Source organism: Phocoena phocoena, chromosome 14, assembly GCF_963924675.1.
Source record: "Phocoena phocoena chromosome 14, mPhoPho1.1, whole genome shotgun sequence".
NCBI lineage: Eukaryota > Metazoa > Chordata > Mammalia > Artiodactyla > Phocoenidae > Phocoena > Phocoena phocoena.
Window position 1 is genome coordinate 5,797,184 of NC_089232.1, and position 24,626 is coordinate 5,821,809.

The 24,626-nt window shown below is 43.9% G+C and overlaps 1 protein-coding gene across 2 annotated transcripts in view; it reads left to right on the forward strand.

Moving 5' to 3' along the window:
* The window catches only part of TBC1D8 (TBC1 domain family member 8), a 123,456-nt gene that overhangs the window by 14,669 nt on the left and 84,161 nt on the right, over window positions 1-24,626 (forward strand). The gene's annotated exons all lie outside the window — the stretch shown is intronic.

Consider the following 24,626-nt stretch of genomic DNA (forward strand, 5'->3'; position numbering starts at 1 on the left):
CCGCGTCTCGCTTACCTGTTCATCCATCGAAGGACGCTAAGCTACTTCTGCCTTTTGCCTGTCGTGCATAATTCTGCTGGGAACAGAGGTGTGCAAATATTTGTTCAGATCCCTGCTTTTAGTTCTTTTGGGTGTATACCCAGAAGTGGAATTGCTGGGTCCTTTGGTAATTCCATGTTTAATTTTTGGAGGAGACATGATTTTTGCATCTGATTCTCTGTCTCTCTGGGCCTCTGTGGACTTGACTGTATGGCTGGGACCGTACTCAGTTTGCTGGGGTCCCCAGCTTCCTGAGCACCCTCAGCCTGGTTCTAGAGACCCTCGCTTCTCTTCCCGTTAAGGTTGAGGGGAGAACTGAAGAGAACTGAAGCTAGTTTAGAGGAACATGGCAGTCCATTGAGGAAGAAGAATTAGAATTTGACTTCGGGACATCTTCACGTTTATTGTTTGATTGATTGTTTTGGATTTCATGTACTTTTGTGTTTTATAACTAAGCCATAGAGTGGAATAGTTAAAGTTAATTTGGTTTTGATGGATTGTTCTAATATGTCCTCAATTCCATCTATATCTCATTTCCTTCATCATTGTTGGCAAAAAGAATAGGACTATGAGGAGGTAGGAAAGGAAAGAAGTCTTGTTCTTATTCCTTGTATGACCTTGGGCCTTAGTTTACTCTTCTGTAAAATGGGCTAATACTACCTACCTAACATATTGTTGTAATAGTAATTGGGGAAAATGCATGTGAAGTACTAGGACAGTGCTTGACAGCCACTGGGCTTAGTCAGTATTTGTCTGTCCTCCCCTGCTTGTTATCATGGAATAACTGGAAGCTGTATGTGGGGGGGTGTGGTGGTCGTCAACTTTTTTTTTTTCTGAAGTATAGTTGATTTACAGCATTATGTGAGTTTCAGGTGTACAGCAAAGTGATTCAGTTTTTATATATTTTTATATTTGTGTGTATATATATATATATATATATATTTTTTTTTTTTTTGCGGTACGCGGGCCTCTCACTCTTGTGGCCTCTCCCGTTGCTGAGCACAGGCTCAGCGGCCATGGCTCACGGGCCCAGCCGCTCTGCGGCATCCTGGATCTTCCTGGACCGGGACACGAACCCGTGTCCCCTGCATCGGCATTTGGACTCTCAACCACTGCGCCACCAGGGAAGCCCGTGATGAGAACTTCTAAGATCTACTCTCTTTGCAGCTTTCAAACATGCAATACAGTCTTATTAACTGTAGTCACCAGGACTTATTAACTGTAGTCACAACCCCAGGACTTATTTATTCTATAACAGGAAATGTGAACCTTTGACCCCCTTCACCCATTTTACCCCCTGCCCCCCACACCCTGCCTAGTCTTCTCCTGACTGCAGAGTTTTTTCTTTTCTACAAAATCAAGTCCGTTCTCTGTAGTTGGTGGACATAACCCTTGGGCAGGGGGCGGGGGGGCAGTGTGAAGTAAGCTGAGAATTTCTGGCATTTCAAGCTCTGCTGCTTCGGGGCCGGCGGAGGGTGGGGGGGGAAATCCAGAATTTCCTGTTAGCAGCTTGGGTGCCAGGTTTCTGGCTCTAGCCCAGAATTCCAAATACCTGTGAAGAGTTAACCCCTGGGCTGTGTCCCTGGGACCTGGCCACATGTAGCAAGGGAATGGGAGAGTCCTTCCCAGCAGGGAGAGGAGAGAAAGAAAAGGGATGGGGAGAAGGTAGAAGGGGTTGTGGATATAATTTTCACTTGTTCAGAAGGAGAGTGAAGCTGTCTTCAAGGAATTGGACAGGGGAGCTCTCTCTCTCTGCCCACTTCAAGACTTGGCCGTTGTCTGCAGTTGCCCTTGTCTGTATTACTTAACGGTTATCAGTCTTCATTTTCTCCAAGAAAGAACAGCAGCTGGTAATGCCTTTTTCTTCCCATCTTCCTATTTAAAAAAAAAAAGAAATTGCTTATTAGCTCAGTAATAATACTGCGGTATGTTTGTGTACTGTATTTCACTTTTCAGCGACTTTACCTCATTGAATGTGTACATAAAGATTTGTCCGGGCCGCTTGACATCCTCAGGTTGCAAACTGAAGTGGGTGTGGCCATCTGATTTGCCCAGCTATGGGTAGCAGAGCCCTGGCACCTTGTCTTTTCTTTTTATGAAGCTGGCTAGTCAGCAACACTCGAGAAGTATTTATGGAAAGTCCGTATGTGCCCAGCGGAGATGCTGTGTTAGAGAATTCTTACCTTCAAGGCATTATGACCTGATAGGGTCTTAAGGGGAAGAGGATGGAGTTCCAGTCTGTTACCTGTAATTAATGTAGTTATTTATGTAATGTAATTAAGGCCAGTAATTAAAATGTCTGATGGGTGAAGGAAGAGCTATAAATTCAGAGTTTGGGGATGTCTCTGAATTTAATACTCTAGTACTGGTTCTCTTCCCTGATGCTGGTATTAGGGAAAGGGGACAGTTTTTAAACAATGGGTTTAGATACCCTTAAACCTCTGGGCTGTCCATCATGAAAGCTTCTATAGCTTATCTCTGCAAGCCATTTCACACTATTAGGGTAAAGACAGGAAACATTGCCTAACATGACTTATTTCTAATCTTTTTTTCCTCATTTTTAAAATTGAAGTATAGTTGATTTGCAATATTTCAGGTATACAGTAAAGTGATTCAGTTATATTCTTTTTCAGATTCTTTTCCATTATAGTTTATTACAAGATAGTGAATATAGTTCCCTGTGCTATACAGTAGGACCTTGCTGTTTATCTAGACTTATTTCTAATCTTGAGGGCTTGTGGTTTGGGAGGTTGATCTCTGGAAGTAAAGGCATGGGCTGACCCAGGACTTTCTTTGCAACAGAAATAAGGATTTTTAAAATAAATGAAACTGGAATAGATTAGAATCTACCAGGATGTATGGAAATAAAACTTCTGGAAGGAAGCTTTGTTTCTTTTCTTTTTTGAATGTCTGTGTGTATATTTCCTCAAGTTCCTGACTTAGCAAGTGTTTAATAAATCTGTCAAAACGGTAGTGTTCAGGTCTGGATGCAAAGGACACGGGAAATGGAGTGTTTTCTACAGTGTCTCTTGAACGGCTGTCTTGACTACTCCTGGCAGGGAGCGGCTGTGAATAGCAGGTTCAGGAATGCGGGGCTGTGTTTTCAGAATCTGAACTCTGGCCCCGGGCACCCGGTGGGGGCGGGGACGACTCCGGAGGCGCTGGGTTGCCAACTGCACTTGTTGACAGGGAGAGATGCTGGCCAGAGGAGTGGTCGGAAGGCTTCTGGATTGTTGGATAATGAATGCATCTGTCATGGGAGAGTGCTTGTCTTTTAAATAGGCATAAAAATATCATTTGCTCAGAGGAAATGAATTCGCACACACATGTCATGAACCTGTTCCTTGGTGATCTTGTATTGTTTGTCCATGAGACGGTTTGCAGATTGAGGGGCTTAGTTCTAAGGCACTCGAGACAAGGGCTCTGAGTCTGCTCACAAGCCCATTTGGGGGAGTGTGTGTCCTGTCCTGCTGCTGTGGGGAAGCTGTACCATGTCTCCAAGGGCTTGGAAGAGGACTCTTGCCCACTCAGCCCTTCGTGACACTCTGGATCCGCCCTTCCCCACCCCCCACCCCCCGCGCCACCAGGCTTCCTCAGTAATAATCTGCGAGTACTCCTGGCAGCTGGTAGGTCTAGGCTGTGTACCAAAAAAGGGACCATGTCCTCAAGAAGGTTGGGGGAAAAAAGTTACATTGAGGCTGGGCCTCAAATTCAGTCTTGCCTTTGGTGAGTTCTCTGGGGGAATAACCCTAGCTCACCTCCTATCCACCGATCACTTAAAACCCTGGCCAAATCTATTCACTCACTTGCGCCAACCTAATATATATCGAATTAACATGAAGTTTTTCCTTAAATTTGAAGAGTTGTTTTTTAATGTAGTTTTGGATTTGGGGAATAGAAATATGGTAGTTTTTTTTACCTCGGTTAGCCTGCAAACAACCCTTCTAGGACTCTCTAGAAATTGTTTTTAGGAAATTTGAAAGCATTTCTCATAGAGCCTTGAAATAGCAAATGAACTTTCCTTAGATACACAGCACTTAAAAGCTGTATTTAGGTAACGATGAAAATACTTTTAAAAATGTGTGTAAAGAAAGGAAGAAGGTTTGAATCGTACTGCTCTTCTTGGAGATTGCTTTGCAGTGAATCCTCCCCTGCTTCTCTCCTGCTGTTTCTGGCAGCTTCGGAAGGTACGTTTGTCAGGTTCTAGAAGGAGGGGGGGCCTTGGCTGTGGAGGGGAAGGTTTTCTCTGGCTTGTGGAGGGCTTAACACTTCAGGGCTAACTCCGCGAGCACCTGGCCGAACCTAAACAACCAGGTGTCTGTTAAGCCAATGAACCCTCCTCTCCTTTATAAGGTAGAGTGGCAGCGGGGACAGTATAATAATACCACACGGGAAGGGCAGTGTGTTCTCTCTTAGGAACAGGGGTTAGAATCACAGCATGAAAAGCAGCTCAGCACCACAGAGCTTTCACAGATTGTTACAGGACAGGTTGAGACCGAGGGATGTAACTTATCAGGCTTTTGCATGCTTGAGAGAACCCCGTCCAGAGCACCGGCTCCCCAGCATCTTTGGGGTCATGCAGACTTTGGACACGGCTGGAATGTAGCTGACCACATCAGACCCGGGGACAGCCGGATCCCTGTTTTAGGGTCACACACTGTTGGCTCGTGTGCCCTTTTGTACCTTGTGTCAGTCTTTGACTCTCCTGTTCTTGTTTTATGGCTTCTTGAGGCCTTGAGCTCGTGTTTTGTGGACACAGGTGCTGCCTTGACGTTCTCCTGTGCCCCTCAACCTTTTTTTCCTTTTTTAGTTGCACTGTGTGGCATGTGGGATCTTAGTTCCCCAACCGGGGATCCGAACCCATGTCCCCTGCAATGGAAGCGTGGAATCGTAACCACTGGACCTCCAGGGAAGTCCCCCTACCCTTTTATTTGTAGCCATAACTACCCAGGTCGCATTGCTGTATGACCTGCTCGGCCTGATGGCTTGTCTGACAAATGCCACCGTATAAGTATGTATACATTCCTGGCTGTGGTTACACACTGTGGTTACACACTGACCAGTGTTCAGACCCGCTGGGAAGGGCTTGTGACAGGCTGGTGTGACAACACACTGGCTGAAAACACAGGTGGACCCATCTTGGAAATTTGGGGGTACTATTTTATTTAAATACTGATTTTAAAGCCTTGAACAATTAGAACCTTGACTGGTCTGGAAGTTTATCTTGGTTCCACGAGCGATTATGTAATACACTATCACAAGAGCTGGCTCTCCTTGGAAGGAAAATGTCATAAAACAGTCAGTAGAGTAGTATTAAAAAGACCATTTCCCGTCATGATTTAGTTCTGTAAGTTAGAAAACAAAACACTAGAAACATTTCTTTTGTAATGATGCTTTCTCCCATGATCTTATCAATCAATGCTAATGGTAGAAAATTGGAAAAAGAGAGGAAAAAGAAGAAACAGCTCTTAATCCCACAGTTAACCTTTTTGTATTGATTTTCCAGCTTTATCTGTGAATTTTGTTGATATTATCGAGTTCATAGTGTATATGCAGTTTTGTATCTTGGTTTTCACTTAATGGAATGACAGCATTGGAAGATGTGCCACCCATGCATTTTGTGGGTTTGTGTCATGATTTGCAGCCTCTCACCTGAGTCCTGCATTGGCACCTACCTCCTGTGCGTGCCCCTGACACGCCGCCTCACCCCCCAGGCTGCCTGGGGACCCCGACACAGTGGCCTCATGTCAGTGTCAGCATTGAAGAACATTTCTGAGCCCTAGCTCAGGCTTGTCTGTGAATGGGTAAGACCCTCGTGTTTTGGACGAGGATCTTGGGACTGGAGAGGTGTTCTGTGCCACTGCCTGCATCTCGGCTTTCCCTGACACTTAGGGTTAGATTGTGCCAATCTGTTAAAACAACGACTTGCTCACCGTCATCCAGTTAGAGAGAAAGACCCAGCCTATGGCTGCGTTGGGTCTTCGTTGCTACGGGCGGGCTTTCTCTAGTTGCGGTGAACGGGCTTCTCATCGTGGTGGCTTCTCTTGTTGCGGAGCACGGGCTCTAGGCATGTGGGCTTCAGTAGTTGTGGTGCATGGCCTTAGTTGCTCCATGGCATGTGGGATCTTCCCCGACCAGGGCTCGAACCCATGTCCCCTGCATTGGCAGGTGGATTCTTAACCACTGCGCCACCAGGGCAGCCTCTGCTAAAGGCTTTGAATGCGTGGGCGCCTCCTCCCTGAGTTTGCCTTTTGCTGGATTTAGATTATTGACAAGTCAGGGCAATGGGTGAAATAAATAACGTTACCAACTAGTCAGTAAAGATTAGTTATGAAGTCCGTTTTGGGTCCAGAAAGATCGTTGGGTGCGATGGTTGGTCTGTTGTGGGAGCTTGCGGAGGCCCTGTTGTTGCACGTTTGAAGCCGTCCTACTTTCTGTGCGGATGTGCAGGGACTGCCAGGAAATCTCCCTAGTTGGGCAGTGTATTCGTTTCCTAGAGCTGTTGTAACAAAGACCTGCAAACCGAGTTGCTTAAAAGAACAACAGTTCTGGGGTCTAGAAGTCCAAGATCAAGCGGTTAGCGGGCCAGGCTCCCTGACACTTCTAAGGGAATCCTTTCTTGCCTCTTCCTCACTTCTGGTGGCGGCTGGAAATCTTTGGGCTCCCTTGCAGCTGCATCGCTCCATTCACTGCCTTCATCGTCATAAGGCCTTCTCCCCCTGTGTCTGTCTTCATGTGGCCATCTTCTCACAGGGTCACCAGTCAGAGTAGATTAGGGGCACCTACCCTATACCAGTATAACCTCATTTTAACTAATAATTACTCCTGCAACGACCCTGTTTTAATAAGGTCACACCCTAAGGTACTTCAGCATCTTTTTTTGGGGGGGATACACAATTCAGTCTGTAACAGATGTGTGGTCCAGGTGCTCTGTACATGTTTCAACATCCATGCAGACCCTATTGGACAGGACACTAAGGCACACAGCTAACATAGGACAGAGTCAGGATTTGAACCCAGGACTTTGTGAGTCTGGAACAACATACGACTTCCCTGATTTAGACTGACTGTTGGTTCTTTGGGGTATCCAGTGGAATGGAGTCCATACGTCTTCTGGGCCTTCTCAGGGCATTGGAGACATTACGCAGCTCTAAGTACTAAGCACTAAGATCTAAGTACTAAGCTCTAAGTACTAAGGTACCACTTTCCTGCCCTCCTTGCCTTTCTGAATGAAATAGGTACCACCCATTTAATAGAAGGAAACATGGAAACAAGACGTTCGTTTGATTTGTTGAGGTGGTAGGATTGAGTGGTAGGATTGTGTTTATTTTTAAGATTTTTTTAAAAGTTCTTTTTTTTTTTTTTTTTTTTTTTTTTGCGGTACGCGGGCCTCTCACTGTCACGGCCTCTCCCATTGAGGAAGGAGCACAGGCTCTGGATGCGCAGGCTCAGCGGCCATGGCTCACGGGCCTAGCTGCTCCGTGGCATGTGGGATCTTCCTGGACCGGGGCACAAACCCGCATCCCCTGCGTTGGCAGGCGGACTCTCAACTACTGCGCCACCAGGGAAGCCCTAAAAGTTCTTTTTGAAAAAAATTATTTATTTTTTTATTTATTTATTTGTGGCTGCATTGGGTCTTCACTGCTGTGCGTGGGCTTTCTCTAGTTGCAGAGAGCAGGGGCTACTCTTTGTTGCAGTGCGCGGACTTCTCATTGCGGTGGCTTCTCTTGTTGCGGAGCACGGGCTCTAGGTGTGCAGGCTTCGGTAGTTGTGGCACATGGGCTCAGTAGTTGTGGCTCACGGCCTCCAGAGCGCGGGCTCAGTAGCTGTGGCTCACGACCTCTAGAGCGCAGGCTCAGGGGTTGTGACGCACGGGCTTAGTAGCTCCGCGGCATGTGGGATCTTCCCGGACCAGGGCTTGAACCCCTGGATTGGCAGGCGGATTCTTAACCACTGCGCCACCAGGCAAGCCCGGGTTGTGTTTCTTTTTATTTCCATTTCCATTCTCATTACTTTAACAACTTAAACTTGTCTTGAATGTATGAAGAGAGCTTTTTAGAGCTTGGCTAACCCACACCCTGCTGAAAGTTGCTTGTCTCTTGGGATCCTTGTATGTCATCAGCCTTACGTGACATGGACTTGACCCGGTTTCTGCTGGGTAGTGGCCTCTGCAGCATAAAAGTGCTCAGAACGGAAGGGCCCCCGGCCGTGAGATGGCCTGCCTCCATGGTTACTGCTGGGCGTGCATCTGCAGAGTAAATGTCAGAGCGTTTTGCCAGCAAGTGCCCTGCACTGGCTTGTTGTCGGGACCCAGAGCCTTGAAGGCTGCGGTGACTTTGGCAATGGCAGACTTTGAACAGGCAGATTTCAAGATCAGAATTCCCAGTGGAAAACTCCCTGGAATAAAGAGACGTCCGTGAGTCTGAGGACGTCAGTTGGTCCTGCTAAGTCTCCCCCATTCTGACTTATTAAATTTTAGTTTGATTTTTTTCTGATTACTGGCTCCAAGTGTGCTTTTCCCACAGGGTCTCTGCCCATGCCTGTGGGCAGATGTGCATCTTGGGTCCAGAAAGAAAGATTTTCTAAAGACAGGTGAGGGAACCCCTGTTCCCATGATGTATGATGGCCTTAGAGCGGGGGCCAAGCCGCTGTCTTAACCCTCTCTCCCTTTCCTCCTGTTTCTGCCACAGAACCGCTTATGACCCACACATGGCTGAGCCTGGTCCACGGCTTTCTTAGGACCTGAAGACGCTGGTTACAGACCAGGTCTGCAACAGTGTCACCCTAGGGGAAGGCCGACCATGGGTGATGGGGGTAAATCCATTTCTTTATTTCCTTGGGGAAGGAGTATATTCTCCTTACCCCCTGCTCTCTCCTCCTGTGTTCTGCTTTCCTGAATTAATGGTTCATTAATCTGAATCTGTAGGACCCTATAGAATGGAAGGCTTGGCATTTCTGAGTACACATTGAGGGCAGGCAAAACAAAAAACAGAAAACGAGAAAACCTACTTAATCCCTGCAATAAATTTAGTTACCGAAACGCTTATCTTCTGCTTTAGCCCAAGATAAGATTAGTGGAGTTCTGTAACAGAGCCTTCGAGTCACTGAAAGGGGGTGACAGATGGCCGGCTTTGAGTAATCAGATTTCAAGATCAGAATCCACAGAGAACAAAACTCCAGCTACTTGTGGCATATGGAGACAGTTTCCCCCAAGTGAGCTTAAAGAACCGTGTTCTCTGATTTGATTTTATTCGAAGGACTCATTCAGCAGATGTTTCTTAAGGGCACGTGAGGAGCCAGGTGCACCATGTGTTGGGAGCTGACGCAGGGTCTCTGCCCCGCCCCCTTATATCCCCTTAAACATGCACTTAGAGTAAGAGGGCTCCTGGGGGTTGTAAGCATCCAACACTTAGTTGTAGCGAATCAGCTATAATTTGATGCCTGAAAAGACTCTGTTATGGTCAAGGACACAAGTGTCAAAATGAAAGTCAGAAGTGAGTATGGGCTTGATTGCGAAGGTCGTAAGGGGTTGTGGAAGACAGTTGTTGCAAACACTGGATGTGCTAAGCTTGACCTCTCGGTCCACACGCCTGCACCCTTCACTTCCCAGCTGAATGGAACCTGCTGGGGCCTCACTGGCTGCAGTTTACAAACACGGACAACACTGGCATGTAGTAGGCGGTCAATAAAAGTGTGTTTTAAAAATTGTGCACGAGCTGCCGTATCGGTAAGCCTGATGAAACAGGCGGACTCATCCCTTTTAAAGACTTGTTTGCAGTTTTACAGGCTCCCCTGGGGCAGCCGGGTGGGAGTTGGGGGCTGGAACCCACCGGGTACTGTCTTTTACTTTGAACTTGAGCCGATGGAACTGTCTTGCTCCACTGACCTTTTGGACCCTCCTCTTGATTTCCATTTTGCAAAGGAGGCACTGTTGCTTTATCTTATTTATTTCTCTGTGCTCCTTGCCTGTGGCTAAGCTCCCTTTCCTGCCTTTAATTATGTACAGGGCCATTAAGCAAAAGTGAGGTTTGTGAGGTGCAGGTCAGCTCGTGGTTGTAGCAGCTCCAGGTGCTGGCAGGCTGTACTTATGATTAGATTTGGCTGGTAAAACTGGTTTGTGCAGCACCTAGGAGTCTTGTTGAGCAAGTTGACCTGCCTTTCTGCAACCGTCTCCCAGCATGAAAGGAGACTTCTTTGCGTTTCAGGTTCAGTCGTTTTTTTTTTTTTTAACTTCCAAGCCGCGATATCCCCAGTGTGGGAACTTAATCGTCTAAATCTGTGCCTACTTAGAAAAGACTCCATGAGGACATATACCAAGGGCTATTGTCAGGTGGCAAGATGTGAGCTAAGTTTAATTTTCTCCGTTGTGCTTTTATGTATTTCCCCAAATTTCTACAGCAAAAATGTGTTCATTTCTTAACCAAGAAAATCAAAACCAAAAAACAGACTGCGTTAGGAGGACAAATTGAGACTGGGTCTTATTTTTTTAGGGAAGATTTTTGGAAAAGCTGTTCTTTATAAACTTTGTGTGACTTGGGGGATACAGGTGATACCTGTTGGGCTTATTAACCATGTGACATCAAAAATGATAAATTATTCCATCTCAAATGGGAAGTCTCCTCCCTGGCGGTCCAGTGGTTAGGACTCTATGCTTCCACCGAAGGGGGTGTGGGTTCGATCCGTGGTCAGGGAACTAAGATCCTGCCCGCATGCCTAGAGGTGTGGCCAAAAAAAAAAAAAAAAAAGGAAAGTCTCCTTTCACAACCTGTAGGTACCACATGCATCAGGCCATTAAAATACTTGACCCAAGACAGTTTCTCACAGAATTGAGAGATCAGAAATGTTTTGCCAAAGGATTTTGGTTGTTTTGAAGTAGCAGAAACTGGCAAGGGAATACAGCGTCTTCTGCTGTATTTGATTGCAACACGGTCAGTATGATGTAATTTTGCGACTTGTTTTTGTAGGCTTCATGGGTTAGGGATGGTCTAGTCTTCAGGGGTTAGGAGATCTTCATAGGTTAGGGAATATAAGGAAGGAAATTCCAGGATTAAAATAGGTGACCGTGCCTTAAAAAAGAAGGAGATCCAACCATTTGCGACAACATGGATAAACCTTGAGGACATTATGCTAAGTGAAACAAGCTAGTCACGGAAGGACTCATACCACGTAATACCACATATGTGATGAATCTAAAATCATCAAACTCAGAGAAGCAGAGAGTGGAATGGTGGTTGCCGGGGGCTGGGGGAGGGGAAAATGGGGAGGTGTTAGTCAAACGGCACAAAGTTTTGGTTATACATGGTGAATACGTCCTAGAGGTCTACTGCACCGCATGTAACAGCCATAGTTAACAATACTGTATACTTAAACATTTGTTAAGAGGGTAGATCTTAAATGTTCTTATCACATTATAGATATACATATTAATAAAAGGCCGAGAGGAAACTTTTAGAGGTGATGGACAACGTTTATGGCATAGATTATGGTGATGGTTTCATGGGTGTATACTTATCTTCAAAACCCTTAAGTTGTATATGTTAATTATGTACGGCTTTTTGTATGTTAAAAAAAAAGAGTGTGACAGTGAGGTTTCTGGATAGAGCCAAGCAGAATGGCAAGGGTGGATTAGCACGGGGGTGGACCCATCAGGCGGGCGAGTGGGCAGTTCTGGAGCAGTCAGGCCACATTTCATAGAGTTTCATTTCATAGTCTGTATCCAGGGAAGAGCTCTGGGTGCCCCTGGATTGTGCTGGGCTCGGCGGTGGAGGTGGACCAAGTATCCATCCCTGTCTGCCCCAGATGCTCTGGCGGCTGGTGTTTCATTTGACGACTGTATCAGATCTTAAAGCCCAGCCCTTTGTTGAGTCTTGGTTTTCCTTCTTTTGTGGTGTCCCTTGCCCTTTCGTTTCATATCCTTGAATCATCCCTGTTCTACAAGAATTGAGTGCTAATTGCTATACATAAGCATCATACCGGAAGACCAGGTAAATGGACGACCGAGTGGATGGACATTCTGGGCAATTTTCAGAAGAGCGTTTCGTCATACCCACAGGAACACGTGTCTGTAAGGCAGGGCAGCCCCTGCTTTGGAACTGGCTGTCACGATGGCGTTTCAGTGCAGGATTCTTGCTGTCACATATTTTGAGTGTTTCGTCACCCTGCTTGGAGGTTCACGATGGCAGGATCCGTACGTTAAGTGTGAGCCAAAGCAGACGGCTTGGTCCCCATCCAAGGGTTATTTATGGAGCTTCTAGAAGAACGTGCCAGGGTTCAGCAGCGTGGACATTTATGTTCAGATGCATTTATGATTAGTCAGTTGGGGGATGGGGTTAGGAGAAGTTTTTGTACTTACTTAGGAGCCCAACTGCAGAAATTTCTGACCATTAGAATTTTTACAGTTTAAAGAAAATTGTGGTAAAAAACACATAACATAAAATCGACCGCCTTAACTGTCTTTAAGTGTACAGTTCAGTGGTGTTAAGTACATTCACATTGTTATGCAACCATCACCACTGCCCATCTCTAGAGCTCTTTGCATCTTAGAAAACTGAAACTCTGTACCCGATAAAGAATTTTCACAGTTTTGGACTGAAGACAAAAAAAAAAAAATCTCTCCTTTAATTCCAGCCTGAACAGGACAGCCAGTCTGGCAGTGTGAGTCCCCCTGGCTGATCAGAGCTAGCAGCTGTACGCTCTGTCTGCTGTCTCTTGGTTTCCTGAGAAACCAGGGGTCATTGTGTGGCTGCCCTTGTTCCCATGTATCTGGGACACAGTGAGCAGGTGAGGGCTGGGTGGCTGCCTCTCCTGTTCTCGAGAACGGGGCTGGAATCCTTCTCTCTCCCTTTTTCTTTTTTTGTTATTTTTAATTTATTTTTTGGCCACATAATGTGGCATGTGGGATCTTAGTTCCCCCACCAGGGATCGAACCCAGGCTCCCTGCAGTGGAAGTGAGGAGTCCTAACCACTGGACCGCCAGGGACGTCCCTGGAATCCCTCTCTTGCGAGGCCCTTGGAGCCCTCGTCTCTGGACCGTCACTTGCTCGTGGGCCCGTGTTGTGGACTCGGCATGCTCGTCCTGCCGCCGTGATGGGCACGTGACTGCCCGTGTTACCCACTGCGTGACTGGTTACCCTGTGGCTTTGCCCACCAAGCTGCTGCGTTCTCTGAAAATAGCACAGGCAACTCCTGGTTTGGTGGAGATGTGTGGGACTCATAAGGGAATCCCACGAAAAGATATATCAAATTCTATCAAATTCTTTGTGAAAAGGAACTCGAATGTTAGTAATTCGGGTTATGAACTTTATATATTTTGAATAGGGGAATTGTCAACATTCTCATGTTGAGAATGCGAGTACCCTAACCTTTATCTTCTCTCTTTGATAGTCAGTAGAAAGGACTTTATGTGATCCTTTTTGGTTATTTGTTACTTTTCACAACTAAAAGTTTTCACATTTATTCTGGTCCTTTATTTGCTTTTCCCCCTAAGCCTCCAAAACAGAGACAATAGCCAAACCACACAGCCCTAACATGAAGACAGAGATGTAGCCCAAATTGGTTTCCCGATGGGGTTTTTGATGCTGAGCTGATGCCCTGTGAATGCACTGTCACACTGATGCTTGTGAGCTGTGATGAGAAGGCCTTTACTGGAGAAACGGAAGTTTTTGTCATGGGGCTGCTTAGGTATACTGTTTCTAAGCCCAAGGCCATTAGGAGGATCTGCTTTCTTTAATGCAGGAGGGAAAAAAAAGACTTCAGGCTTTCTGGTTTACTGACTTCCATTAAAATGCTTTTCGTGGGGGATGGGTGTTGCTGGCTTTGAAAATGGGTTTCATTACACTCTGGTGCTATTACTATTAAGAGTGGAGAACTGTCACTGCTGCCTGTGGTGAGTTTCCAGGCCCAGCATAGAGGTTATAAGAGCCAGGAGGCAGTGATGTTAGCGCAAGTTTGTGTATCCGATGCACAGAGAGGCCAAACATACCAAAATGTCAGAGTTTGGAGCAGAGAAAGGTTTATTGCAGGGCCGTGCAAGGAGATGGGTGGCTCACGCCCTGAAAAGCCCCGACCTCCCTGAAGGGTTTCTGCAAAGCATTTTTAAAAGCCAGGTGAGGGAGGGGTGTCGCAGGGTATGTGATCAGCTCCTGCACAATTCTCTGGCTGATGTTGGGTAACTGGGTGGAGTCTCAGGGGTTCACATTATCAGTCTTTAGGCTCCAGGAGGCCTGGGGCTATGTGCTCAGGGTCATCAAGTAGTTAACATCTCCCATTTGGTGGGGAGGTGGGTTTCACATCTGTAAAACAGCTTAGGAAATGTGCATCAAATGCTGTTATCTAGGTACTTAAGAGAGGAGCTGAAGCAGAGGATATGGGGGCGGGGGGCCTGTCCCAGGAAGGCCCCATAGGGTCCCGCTCGGTTACAGTGGGAAGGCTTCTTCTAGCATCCTAGCTTGTTCCCAGGTCAGTAGCTGTCATTTCATCTTAAATTTGGTTCCATCCACAGGCATGAAATGCAGCCAGGATGAAAGAATTACAGCTTTCTCTCTTAGGAGCAAATTATTCCTAGGTCCCTCTTTGGGCCCTAATTATAAAACATGTCACTCGACAGCTATCTCCGCCTGAGTTGTTATTCTAATCGGTTAAAAATAGGAGTGTTGCGCTCCCGGGGCACCAGGAGGGTTTCCCTGGAGCGCCAGACAAGCCATATGGAGATGCCTCGGAAGGGAAACCAGAAAACTCCACGCCCGCTGCCCTGCCTTTGGGGGGCTGTTTCTGGAGGAACAGGGACAGCTCTGTGTTCAGTGTGAATGCAGGTAGAGGTGCAGCTTTGTGGGTGACGGTGCATTTCTGTGAGGATTTTGTGACGAGTCATGAGAAAACAGACACAGTACTGTACAACTCCGCTGTATATATATTTTTAATGAGCCTGCGCCTGGCTAATAGATACTGCGTAAAAGACGTCCATGTGAGTTCTCTTCAGCTTCTTTATAAAAGGGCAGAATAAACAGGGCTGTGTACCCTGCCGTTAGGAGCCATGCCTGAACATTGCCCCGTATGTTTGCTCTATTTATGGGTATATGTTTTTGTCTTTGACCCATTTGAAATTTGCAGACATTTTACTCTATTTTCTAATAACTTTGAAGGATTTCTTTGCCATGTTAACCTCCTTATTGTACCTGTGCAACAACAGGAGTTGAAGGATAATTTTCTCTTCCGGAGTTTTCACTTCTCACTTTGGTGTTCCTGCCGAGAACTCTCGCTGCCCTTCCTCCCAGCTTTGCATCTTCTCTGCGGTCCTGGCCTCTTGTTTCCTTATTTCTTTTGTCTCTGTGCTTCTTTTGGTTCCACCCTGAGTGCTCTGGCTTACCCCTCCCCTCCCCCATTCAATGCCCCTGCCCCCTCCTGGGGTTCCTGCAGGAGAGTTTGCATTTGCACAGACCGGGGAGGGGGGGGTCACCCCCCCTCTCCACACACTTGTCTGCAGGTGGGCGCTGACTGGGCTGACTCTCCTTGTCCTTTTCTTTTTAATAAGCTTTATTTTTAGAACAGTTTTAGGTTTAGAGAAAAATTGGGAAGATAGTAGAGAGAGTCGTCATCTACCCTCACCTAGCGTGTCCTATTATGGACATGTTAGTATGTTAGTAAGGAAATACATGTACTACTCTTGCAATTAACCAACTGATACTAATCAGTTACCGTGACAGGCATAATAATGACTGACACCTGGGACTATGTTAGGTTACACGGCAAAGGGGTTAAGAGCACAGGTGGAATTACGGTTGCTCATCAGTGGACCTTAAACCAGGGAGATTATCCAGGTGGGTGCAATGGAATCACAAGGGTTGTTAAAGCTGGAAGAGGGACTCTGAAGAGAGAACCAGAGAGATGGCAGTGTGGGGAACTCATCCTGGTGTTTCTGGCTTTAGGTGAGAGCAGGGGCCATGAGCCACGTAAAGGGAGTGGTTTCTTAAAGCTGGATGAGGCAGGCAAGTGGATTCTCACCCAGAGCCTCCAGAAAGGAGCGCATGTGTTGACATCTTGATTTCGCTCAGTGAGATCCGTATCAGACTTCTGATCTACAGAACTGTGAGATAATACGTTTGTTTTATGTTAAGCTACTACGTGGTAACTTGTCACAGCAGCAGTAGAACACTGATATGATTATTAACCAAAGTCCATCTTTTGTTCAGATTTCCTTGGTCTTTTTCTGCTCCAGAATCCCATTCAGGATACTATGTTAACCTTTAGTTGTCATTTGGGCTGTGACAGTTTCTCAGACTTTCCTTGTTTTGAAATGACCATGACAGTTTTGAGGAGTACTGGCCAGGTATTTTGTAGAATGTTCCTTAATTGGAATTTGAAGTTTTCCTCATGATTAGAGTGGGGTTAAGGGTGTTTGGGAGGAAGAACAGGGATAAAATGTTACTCTTATTGCATCATATCAAGAGTGCATGCTGTTAACGTGATTTATGACATGTTGACCTTGATCACCTGGCCAAGGTAGTGCTTGTCAGGTTTCTCCACTGAAAAGTTATACTCCCTCCACTTCCCATACTGTGGGACTTTTTTGTTTTTGTTTTTTTTTTTTGGAGCACTTTGTTATGTTTCAGCCACTACAAGATGCTCCAGTCCTGGAATCAACCATTTTTCCAAAGAGCACTAATCCCCTTTTTCTGGAGGTTGGTATTAGAAACCAAGATCTGGTTACTGGGTGTGCTCATGGCGTCTGGGCCCTCTCAGCTGACAGGGAAAGGAATTATATATATTACCCTTGTATATATACACATCAGTAAGTGTCTCTATATGTAGCCATTTGTATCTATAGTCTAAACATCAGTTTATACCTGTGCCTTTGACTCTGATTCATTACTGTATAGATTATTCTTGCCTATCTGTAAACTCCCACTCCAGTTAGGAGCCTGGCTTACACCTTCCATCATCCTTTTTCTTATTTGCTCATTTCTAGTATACCAGACTCCATGGAGTACAGAACTTATGTATGTTCCTTTGGCCTTCCTAAAGACTGTTCATTTCCAGAGTTACTTAAATCAACACCGTTTCCCTTTACTGCCTTCGCTCCCTTGTTTCATACATTTGTAATACAGTTAGATTTTTTTTGGTCATATTCTGCATTCACTCGGGAACCCCCGGACCTCCTAAATGATTTTTTTTTTCCAAAATTTGCAGACATTAAGTTTCACTCTTTATGCTGGAAACACCTGTGGATTTTGACAAAGCCATAGTGTCATGTATACACAATTACAGTATCATACAGAGCAGTTTCATCACCCTAAAATTCCCCTATGTTTGCCTAATTCAGCTTCTTCTTGGCAATCACTGATTTTTCTACCCTTGCTGTAGTTTTCCCTTTTCATTTTGCCAGAATGGTTGGAATCATACAGAATGCAGTCTTTTCAGGAGGGCTTCTTTCACTTAGCAATATGCATTTAAGTTCTCTCTCTTCCATTTTCATGGCTTGATAGTTTGCTTCTTTTCATCGCTGAACAATACTCCATTGAATAATGGTTTGATTATCCATTCACCTGTTGAAGGACAGCTTGGTTGCCTCCAGCTTGGGGCAGTTATGAATACAGCTTCTATAAATATTTGTATGCAGGTTTTTGTGTGGACACGAATTTTCAAAACAGTTGGATGAATATTTAAGAGTGTGATTTCTGGATGGTGTAAGACTATATGTTTAGCTCAGCAAGAACTACCAAACTGTCTTCCACAGTGGCTGTACCATCAGCATTCCCATCAGCAATGAATGAGCTCCTGTTGCTGGCATCCTTGTCAGCACTTGGTATGTGATTCATTTTGGGTTAATATTTGAAAGGTGGAAGGTCGGTGTCTTAGGTTAATTAATGTTTTCCATATGGATGTCCAATTATTCCAGAACCATTTGTTGAAAAGACTGTCCTTCACTGAATACCTTTGCTCCTTTGTCAAAGATCAGTTGACTGTATTTGTAGGATATATTTCTGAGATATGATCTGATTCTTTTCCGTTAACCTGTGTATCCTATTGCCAATACCACATCGTCTTGATTACTGTAGCTTTGTAGTTAAGTCTTGAAATTGTATAGCGTGAGTCCTCCAACTTTCTTCTTCTTCAGTATTGTTATTGGCTCTTCTAGGTCTTTGCCTTTTCAAGTAAACTTTATAATCGATTTGTCAGTATCTACAAAATAGCTTGCCAGGGTTTTTATTGTATTGCACTGAATCTGTAGATCAGGTTGGGATGAATTGACATCTTAACAGTATTGAATCTTTCAATCCATGAACGTGGACTATCTCTTCATTTGTTTAGATCTTCTTTGAATTCTTTCATCGAGTTTTGTAGTTTTCTGCATATAGATCCTGTGCATATTTTGTTAGATTTCTACCTAATAAAAACACCTTTTGCTATTGTCAGTGGTATTTACATTTTTAAAATTCCAGTTGTTCATTGCTGGTATTTAGGAAAACACTTGTCATATTAACCTTCTGTCCTGCAGCCTTTCTATATTTGCTTATTCTGTAAGTTTTTGTTTGTTTGTCTGTTTATTGATTCTTTGGGATTTTTCTATAAAAACAAGCATGTCATCTGTGAGCAAAGATAGTTTCATTTCTTCCTTCCCTATCTGTATACCTTTTATTTACTCTTCTTGTCTTATTACACTAGCTACAACTTTTAGTATGATGTTGAGTAGGAGTAGTGAGAGGAGACATCCTTGCCTCGTTCCTCATCTTTGCAGGAAAGCATCCAGTTTCTCACCATTATGATGTTAGTTGTAGGTGTTTTGTAGATATTCCTTATCACACGAAAGAGGTTCTTGATTCCTAGTTTGCCCAAAGATGGTTCGTTTGATTTTAACCGTGAATGGATGTTGAATTTTTGTCAAATCTTTTTCTGCATCGATTGATATGATCATATGATTTTTCTTCTTTAGTTGGTTGATGTGGTGTATTACACTGATTGATTTGCAAATGTTGAACCAGCCTTGTATACCTGGATTAAGTCCCACTTGTTTATGGCACCTAATTCTTTTCATACATTGTTGGATTTGATTTGCTAATTTTTTTTTGAGGATTTTTGCATGGGAGATTCTGGTTTGTAGTTTTCCTTTATTGTAAAATCTTTATTTGGTTTTGTTATTAGGATAATGCTGGCCTCAGAGAATGAGGTAGGGAGTGTTCCCTCTGCTTTTGTTTTTTTGAAAGAGATTGTGAAGGATTATTATCATGTCTTCCTTAACATTTAGTAGATTCACCAGTGAAACCATCTGGACCTGGCATTTACTTTTATTGGGCAGGTTTTAAATTATTGATTCAATTTCTTTAATAAATATAGGCCTATTCAAATGATTTAGTTCTCTTTGTGTGAGTTTTGATAACTTGTGTCTTTCAAGGAATTGGTACATTTCATGTAAGTTACCAAATTTGTGAGTATAGAGTTGTTCATGGTATTCCTTTAGTGTTCTTTTAATATCAAAGGGACCAGTGGTGATAACCTCTCTTTCATTTCTGATATTGGTAATTTGTATTGATATCTTCCCTCCTCTTTCCTTCCTTAGCCTAGCTAGAGGCTTATCACTTTTATTGATCTTTTCAAAGAATCAGATTTTGGCTTTATTGATTTTTTTGCTGTTGTTTTTTTATTTTGAATTTTGTGGTTTTTTGGGGTTTTTTTTTTGCTTAATTTTTATTATTTTCTTCTGCTTTCTTTAGGATCACATTGCTCTTCTTTCTGTAGTTTCCTAAAGGAGGAGCTTAGATGATTGATTTTCAGTTTTTTCCTCATTTCTAATTTATGCATTTATTGCTATAAATTTCTCTCTAAGCACTGCTTTTGCTACATTGTACATTTTTTCCTAAGTTGTGTTTTCGTTTTTATTTAGTTCAAATATTTGAAAGCTTAAGACTTCTTCTTTGACCCATGTGTTGTTTGCAAGTGTGTTTAAGCTCCATATATTCCGGGATTTTCCAGCTATCTTTCTGTTACTGATTTCTAGTTTAATTCCACTGTAATCTGAGAATGTACTTTATGTGATTTTATATTCTGTTTAAATTTGTTAAGGTATGTTTTATGGCCCAGACTATGTTCTATCTTGGTGAATATTCCATGCAAGCTTGAAGAGTGTGTATTCTATTGTGGTTGAATGGAATGTTCTATCCATGTCATTTAGATCCAATTGATGGATCCTTATTGAGTTTCTACCTGCTTGATCTATCAATAACTGAAAGGTGGGTATTGAAATCCCCAACTATAGTAGTATATTAATCTATTTCTCCTTACAGTTCTATCAGCTTTTGCTACATGTATTTTGATGCTCTGTTAGATGCACACAAGGATTGCTATGTCTTCTTGCACAATTTACCCCTTTATCATTATGTAATGCCCCCCTTTATTTTTCTTGTTCTGAAGTCTACTCTGTCTGAAAATTAATATAGCTACTCCATCTTTCTTTTCATTAATGTTAGCATGGTATATCTTTCTCCATTTCTTTTTTTTTGCGGTATGCTGGCCTCTCACTGCTGTGATCTCTCCCATTGCGGAGCACAGGCTCCAGACGCACAGGCTCAGCGGCCATGGCTCACGGGCCCAGCCGCTACACGGCACGTGGGATCCTCCCTGACCAGGGCACGAACCCATGTCCCCTGCATCGGCAGGCGGACTCTCAACCACTGCGCCACCAGGGAAGCCTGTGCCTCCCCCTCCTCCCCCAATCCTTTTTCCTTTAATCTGACTCTTAATGAAGTGGGTTTCTTGGGGACAGCATATAACTGAGATTAAAAAAAAATTTTTTTTTTAATCCACTCTGAAATCTCAGTCTTTTCATAGTGTGTTTAGACCATTCACATTGAAAGTGATTATAATATACAGTTGACCCTTGAACAGTGCAGGGGTTAGGGGGCCCGACCCTCTATGCAGTCAGAAATCTGTGTATAACTTATAGCTAGCGCTCCAAATACCATGATTCCTCCAGCTCTGTGGTTCCTCCGTATCCATGGATTCGACCAGCCAGGGATTCAACAACCGCGGATCACGCAGCAGTGTAGTATGTACTGTTGAATAATACCCGTGTATTATGTGGACCTGTGCGGTTCACATCTGTGTTGTTCAAGGGTGAGCTGTAGTTGGATTAATATCCACCATATTTGTTTTCATTACATTAAAAAAAAGTCTCGGCCTTGTTTGGTTTCAATGGAATATTTTATGATTCCATTTTCTCTCCTCTTAGGATATCAATTATACTTCTTTAAAAAAATTTTGTAGGAGTTGCCCTAGAGTTTGCAATATACATTTCAAACTAATCTAAGTCTACCTTCGAATAACACTGTCTTAGAGTGTTTTCAAGTCTTCCCTCTGATCCTTTGACATTGCTGCTGTTCACTTCTTCCATGTGCTGTGATCACCCAGTGCATTTTCACTATTATTACTTTAACAGTTATCTTTTAGATCAATTACAAATAAGAAAAAGAAAATATTTTAGTTTGCTTTTTTATCTTCTCCAGCACACCACTTGCTTTCTTTATGAAGGCCTTAGTTCTGACATATCATTTTTGTTTCTCTCTGAAGAACTTCTTTTAACATTTATTACCGGTTAGGTCTACTGGAAATGTATTCTTTCAGTTTTTGTTTGCTTAAAAAATTCTTTATTTCTCCTTTACTTTTGATGAATAGTTTCGCTGGATATAGAATTCTAGGCTGGTGTTTTTTTCTTTCAATGCTTTAAATATTTCATTCCACACTCTTGCTTGTATGGTTTTTAACAAGAAGTCTGCTGTAATTCTTCATTCCTCTACAGGTAAGCTGTTTTTTCCATTTCTGATTTTCCCTTTGTCTTTGGTTTCTGCAATTTGAATACGATATGCCTACGTGTGTATTTTTTGGTATTTAACCTGTTAGATGTTGTCTGAGCTTCCTGTATCTGTAATTATTTGGTGTCTGTAATTAATTCTAGGAAATTCTCAACCATTATAACTTCAAACAGTTTTCTCTTTCTTCTTCTGGTATTCCATTTATGTATATCTTAAACCTTTTAAAGTTGCTCCACAGTTCTTGGATGCTCTTTTTTGTCTTTTCATCTTTTTTTCCTCTTTGTATTTCAGTTTGGGAGATTTCTGTTTACTTATCTTCAAGCTCCTCTTGCCTGTGTCCAGTCTACTGATGAGCCCACCAAATACAGTCTTCTTTTCTTTTAGTGTGTTTTTGCTTTCTAGCATTTCTTTTTGACTAGTTCTTAGGGTCTCCATTTCTCTGCTACGTTAGGTATCTGTTCTTGCACATTGTCTACCTTTGCATTGGAGCCCTTAACCTATTAATCACAGTTATTTTAAATTCCTTGTGTGATAATTCCAAGATCTGTGCCATGTATGATGCCCATTCTGATGCTTGCTAGCTCTTCAGATCATGTTTTTTCTTGCCTTTCAGTATTCTTTGTTGAAAGCCAGACATGATGTGTCGGGTAGTAAGAACTGAAGAGTGGTTCTTTATTGTGAATCGTATGTTATTCTTACTATGACTTGGGCCGTGTTAAAGGTTTGCTGTAGGTGCCTCAGGTTTCAGATTCCTCAGGTGTCCTGGTTTTGACCTCTTTTGTCTTTGGGCTCCTCCCCAGATGGGGTCTTGCTGTTCTTTCAGATGTCATCTGCTGTCACACTAGAGCCTGTTGATATTGTGGTAATAATGTACAATTTTACCACCTAAGTCTTTAAGGGGCACGAGCTCGCTGTATCCCCCTTTGGCTGGCAAAGCAATAGAGGTATTCTTTTCTACTTCACCCAAAACTCTGTCTCTGAGATTCGATTCAGCACCGGTGCACAGAGGCCAGGTTTTTGGCATCAGTACTAAGTAAAGTAAGTCAGAAAGAGAAAGACAAATACCATATGATGTCACTTACATGTGGAATCTGAATAAACATATCTACGTAACAGAGGCAAACTCATAGACATAGAGAACAGACTTGTGGTTGCCAAGGGGGAGGGTGGGGTGGGGAGGATTGGCAGTGTGGGATTAGCAGATGCAAACTAGTATATATAGGCTGGATAAACAACAAGGTCCTACCGTAGAGCACAGCGAACTATACTCAATATCCTGTGATAAACCATCATGGAAAAGAATATGAAAGAGAATATATTTTATATATTTATATATATATATATAAACCAAATCACTTTGCTGTACAGCAGAAATTAACACAACATAATAAATCAACTATACTTCAGTAAAATTAAAAAAAAAAAAAAAAAGACTGCTTCTGCTCTGAGTTACTGCCCAGCCTGCCCAGTTCCGTCTTTTGTTGCTCAGGGTTTTACCAAACGGAGCTCTGAGTTTTGGTGGGAGCGCCAGGTGTACATGTGTGCGATGGGTGAGGGTCTTTAGTTCTAGTCTCCATCGGCCTCCTTATTACGCCCCCTTTTTTGATAGGCAAACGTGTTTCATCAATCTTACCCAAATGCAACCTTAACTCCACACTCTGCTCCCTTCCCCCCAGCCGGTGTGTTCTATCAGAGCTCCCCTAAGCTGCTGCTTAGATTCTACATTAAAGCAGAGAGCTTTCAGGCCTCTCAGCTATCTGTAAGTCAGCAGCCAACCAGTAAGGAGGCCAAAATTGTGGGCAGCCTAAGGAATAATTGCTCTAAAAACCCACACACCCTTTCTCCCTTCTTCCCCTAAAGCCATTAAGTGGGACAGATCGCAGTGAGTGTAGGGGTGGGGTGCGTGGGCAGTCGGAGCCTGGATAGGATGAGGGGGGCGTCTGCCAGGGAGGGGACAGTGGTAGCAACCAGTTTGTGTCGTATCCAGTTTTTCTCAAGGGCTGAGTCATCCTTTAAGGGTTGTGCCCTGCCCCCTTCCCTCCTGCCTCAAACCCGTTGGATAAAGTAGGAGAACGTGAGCCCAGACTGATACGGCTAAATGAATAAGTTGAAAAGTTAATGAGGAACAGAGTTTCAAAGTAATTCTCCACGGAGTGCTTGTTAATGACAAAGAGAAAGGGGATGCCGCGCAGACGGAAGCTTGGCAGACACTCTTCATCCACCGGTCAAAGGAGTGTTACCAGTAATGGGACAAAACAAAATCGCCTGCACCTGATAGGATGGGATAAAAGGGATACAACATCACTTCTGTGACTCATTGCAGTGATGTATAACCTGAATCTAATTATGCTCTAATTATGATGAAGCATCAGACAAAACCAAACTATGGGACATTCTGCAGAAACCTGTGGCCCTTCCTCAGGGCCTGATACGTAAGAATTAGAGGGTCTTAATCCTCTCAACCATCTTGAGTTCCAGGCAGTAGAAGATGGGGCAGGAGCAGGTGCTGTCATTTTTTCCCTCTGCTGTTGATTCATGGTGCTTTTCATGACAACAGGATGGTAAACTTTTGTGTTGTGTGCTTTTTTTTTTTTTTTTTGCGGTACACGGGCCTCTCACTGTTGTGGCCTCTCCCGTTGCGGAGCACAGGCTCCGGACGCGCAGGCCCAGCGGCCATGGCTCATGGGCCCAGCCGCTCCGCGGCACGTGGGATCTTCCCGGACCGGGACACGAACCCGTGTCCCCTGCATTGGCAGGCGGACTCCTAACCACTGCGCCACCAGGGAA